Here is a 4,981-nt window from a genome sequence, read left to right as displayed (position 1 = left end):
AGAGACCTCCTAGTTTAGTAGAAATGAGGGAGAAGTTCTTCCTAGCACCTGGCACCTGTCTTAAAGAGGAAGGAAGAAAATACTCATGGCCTAGTAGTACTGGATGAGGAATAAGGGGCCCAAATGATCCTGGTACTTTAAATCACACAACTAGTTTTCAGAGCACATTTAAGTGATGGGTTTTTGTTGTTTTTATTCCTGCTGAAACAGCTTTTCATGCCTTTAGATAAGGCTTATACTGAACCCATGCTAGCTTTTACTAAAAATTATCTACATCTAGTGACACTTTAGAAGCCTATGGAAAATAAGTAGTCATGATCAAACTTTCATTACATAGTAATCCCAAACACAAAATCACTATCACATTTTGAAATTAGCCTGACACATAGGGATCTCTGAGATGATTCCAGTAGCCAAGGGGAATAAATTTATTTAATTTGGCAAGCTAACACTCCCTAAGTCTCCTGTAAAGCAGGAATGAAGAGATGTCTAGGGAAAAGAAAAGAGAGGAAAAGAAGAATTAAGTGAAAGTGATATAAAATCTATGAGAAGAAAAAGTTTCAAGTAGGGAATGATTAATAATATTACATACTATATAGAAATTATACTGGAATAAAAACCAAAAAGAATCTATTAACTTTAGTAATTAAGAAATCACTGCTATGTTAATAAGAGCAATTTCAGTGGAACAGAGGGAGCAGTGTTTGGAAAAAAGAATGGGATTTGAAGTAGACTAGTCTTTTAAGAACTTTGAATGTGAAATTAATGGAAGAAAGATGAATATATTTTTATGTTGAGAGGATTAAATCAATGAAGGCAAGGCTAAAGCCACAGAAGAAAGAGGATGATAGATAAAGGAAGATTCCTAAAGAATCTGGAATAAATATGACAAGCACCAGTGGAGGAATTATTCCTGCTCAGAGAGGCGACTTCTTTTATAGGGAGTTAGAAATTATGGTTCTAAGGCATATGCTTCTGAGAGGAAAGGATGGGTACCAATAAAGATGCTTGTGTGGGGGTGGGGGTGATGGGAAAGTTAAAGAAATATAGTATCTACTTTATGTAGCATTTTATACATTAAAGCAATTTCACAATCATTAGATGGATTTTGGTCTCATAACAACCCTGGAAATGGGCCTAGGGTGACTGAATCACTTGTATTTTCATGGTGGATGCTTTCATCAGGATAGGTGGAATAAGTAGGGATAAAGTCAGACTATTAGAAGACAGGACAAAGGGTATGACCCATGCTGTAAGTCAAAATCCCAGCAATTTCTCCTTAACTGTGGTGTAGTGTGTCAGTGCCTAATTTCCTCTCCAGTCTTAAACTGGAAATGCCTTTTTTGTTTGCATTACTATTTCTGAGGCTGTGACTGCATAATATCAATACAGCATCTTGGTATAGAATTTCAGATAATCAGTCTGATATACTATTTTAAAAATATTTCTCATCAGTTCATACCCTAATTCTGAGAAGATAATTACGAGATATGGCATCGATATCTGCTATGTTTGTTAAGGTTACTGGTGAGGGAGGGTAATGGCAGTGCACAGTGAGGTCATGAGTATCTTAGGAATTAAAAGTCTGACAAATCAGTGTGTGGTTAGGCAAACCCATATTAGAAATACAATCCATGCTCAATGAAAAGGTTCTGGACACAATTTTTGTTCATATTTTGGGAGCCCTTTATTTATTTATTTTTTTGCTGAGATGGGGGCACCTTAGAGATAAAATATAGTGTGGTGAGTGGTTTTGTAGGATTGCTTACCTCTTATTATTTGATATTCCTTTCAATTAGCTTTCTCTTGAGGACTCTTACGAATAACTCTTACGATCTAACTGGCTACCTCACTTGTGTCTTAGGAAAAGGAAACAAGGCAACTGGACTTTTACAGCTTTACCCGACCCCCTTCTTGGACTTTGATATTTCTGGCAGGAAAAGGAACTGGGCCAAGAACTTAAAGGGTAGAGTAATCTATGAGGGTAGAGTGAGTAAATGTTCATTTGGTCTTCTGATAACCACCATGAGTAAGGGACAGGAGCCTATGTGACATTATAAAGGCAAGAGCTCCAGTTCACTGTAGGGATGCAGGCTTCATCCACCCACCTACTGCTGGCACTTTTGTTATTTCCTCCCAGAGGATGCTTGCTTTTCTCTGTAGGCTACACAGGAAGCTGGAGAAGCCGGAAAAGCAATTTTCTTTTCCTCTCCTTCTTAACCATTTCCCCTAATCCTGAGACACAAGGTCCCTGCTTTGTACTTGGCAAGGGAAAAATAGGGTTGGGGCTGGTCAATCTCTATGACTGCCCTCTCCCCCTTCAGTAAACTAAGGGAAAGTTCATTTTAACAAGAAGCTAATTAGATATTGAGAAAGGCTTTTAAGAATGAACTGTATTTTCCTTTGGTAAAGAAATTCCGATTGAGTTTATGGACTATATCAAATATTTTCACCTTCATATCATTCTGGAATGCCTCTATAGCATGAGTTTATCTATTGAAAATGACAACAGAAACTGAGATAATATTTCTGTTTGGTTGGTTAGCTCAGCTATTGTCTTCTAATCTTAAATGGCTAATTTAGGAATAGTTCTCTCTTTACCCTCTGCCAAATATTTTAAATAAGTCTACCTTTCTTCTATGGTACTACCATGTTGTTATCATGGCAAGAATACTGTTTTACAAAGATTTTGAAATAAAACAGAAGTTAATTTTGAAAACTTTATTTTAGTTTTAAAATTTCTCTCGTGAAAGCCTTATCTAGTGTGTTTGAGGCTCTTCTAGGTAGCAGACGATTCAACTTCTGACTCATGCTTCCTCTAAACTCTCTTGTATATTAATCTCTCCAATGGGTATTATTTTCCCTCCCATGACACAGCTTTTCTTTAGTGTGTAAACCACTTGACTTATGGCAGCATAGAGAGTATGACCAAGCAGAACAGACTTGGTTACCAAGTAGGTTATTCCTACACAGGTTATTCCTATTTCCCTTAAAGTTATATAGTCAGGTTTTCAGAGCAGCAATTTATTACAATACATGATTAGAAAAGATATTGAGGCAGCAAAGTATAATCTAATATCTTCTAAAAATTAGCAGTAAGCAGTAAACTTTTGTTGTACATTACAAAGTTATAATGGATAAATATTTTTAAAATAGAAATTTTAAAAATCAAGACTTTTTCTAATTTTTGAGTATGAAAACACATCCTATATATTCTTAATTAAAATATTAATACAACAGAAATTCTAATTGCAGTAATGGAGGTAGTTTGATTTATTAAAAAAAAAAAAAAGTAAAAGGATGAGGTAGTGCATTGTCAACCTGGACAAAACCAGTATTGGTGAGAGTGCAGGGAAACGATCACTTTTGCATACTGCTAAAGATGTCATCCTTTCTGAGAGCAATTTGTGTCAGAAGCCTTGGATTCTGCATACCCTTTGACCCAATCTTATGATTTAAGCACTATTATTTCATTTTTAGATGAAGAAACAGAAATTCAGAGAGACTAAGTAACATTCCAAGGTCATAGAACAACTTAGTGGTGGAGTTGGGATTTAAACTCCCAGCTACCTGATCTAAAGCTTACACTTAAACCTTATTCAGTAATAACGCGATTTGTTTTTTGAAAGTAGTGCTATAATGCAATAATATGCAGCCATTTAAAATGCTGTACAAGAATGTATAATGACATGGAAAATGTCTGCAAAATCATGAATAGCAAAAATAAGTTCAAAAACAATATGGATCTTAACTTAATTAAACATACATAAACACATAGATAAAACAGATATATGTGACATATATATAGATGCACATCTAAAGAGACTGGTGAGCTCACAGGTAATTAATTTATTTTCTTCATTTTGTTTACCTGTCTTTCCTAAATTCTCTACCTTTATATTAAAAACTGTCTTTCTAAAGATGTTTAATCTTACTTCTCAAATTGTGAACCTGCAATCTTAAAACATAATCTACTTTTATTTAAAAAGGTATATTAAAGTTAAAGGTACAATATCAATTTAAAAATAGATTACTACAATTCTCTAGTGGTCCATCTTGATTTCTTCTTACTGTAAGTCTAAGAACTATAATCTCCTAAGGTTATAGCAAAACGAAGGAACTGCAGAGAAATTGGGCAGGGGGACAGCAAGAACCCCTGGAGCTACTACTAATTGGCCTTCCATCTTTAGTATGAATATCATTACGCCATGCTCTGATCCTCTAATCCTGCACTGAATTTTGTACCTTAACGTGAAACTAGAGTATGGTCCAAATAAGGGACTCCACAGTTAGTGAAAAAGAGTATCAAGAACTCATGTTTATTTATTGATAAAGGATAAGGATAACAAAGACTCGCTAACTTTCCCATGTTGATCTTCACTAGTAAAACTGCTCATGTTTGTTCAGTCTGCAGTTTCTTTCCACATGACTTACAAGGTGTTATTTTAACACAAATGGAACTCACTGAGTAATGTGACTGACTGAGGAAGAGCCAGTTCATGCGGATATTAGTCTCTAGTTCTATCCCAGCAATGAGAATATTCTTGTTGGATTTGTTGAAAGGGTCTGAGAGGAAGGAAGAGACATTAGTGAGAATTTCCCTTGGATAAAACACGTTTTAGTTTAAAGAAATTCTGCTCAATTATGTTCCCCAAATACCATATATGAGATGAGTAATTTAGGAGGGAAGTTGGAAACCTTGTTTTTTTTCAAGACATTTTTTTCCTGCCAAACTTCCCATTGATATAATGCAAAAACATTATATTTAATAGACAAGCCAGTCTTCTTCTTACTTTCTTTCTGGGTAAAGAATGGTTCAGTTCCAGTTAGAGCCAAAGATAGAAGAGCTGTTTTACTACCATACATCCCTTCCAAGAGTTAAAGTAGTAACTATATACAGTACCTTATTTGAATTTTTATTGCATTTTTCTTGTATTATATTTCTTTTTTTTTTTTTTGAGACAGAGTCTCACTCCATTGC

The sequence above is a fragment of the Propithecus coquereli genome, unplaced genomic scaffold, assembly GCF_000956105.1.
Source record: "Propithecus coquereli isolate 6110/MARCELLA unplaced genomic scaffold, Pcoq_1.0 Scaffold106, whole genome shotgun sequence".
NCBI classification, from domain to species: domain Eukaryota; kingdom Metazoa; phylum Chordata; class Mammalia; order Primates; family Indriidae; genus Propithecus; species Propithecus coquereli.
The sequence above is the reverse complement of the archived record's forward strand: the minus strand, read 5'-3'. Positions refer to the sequence as shown.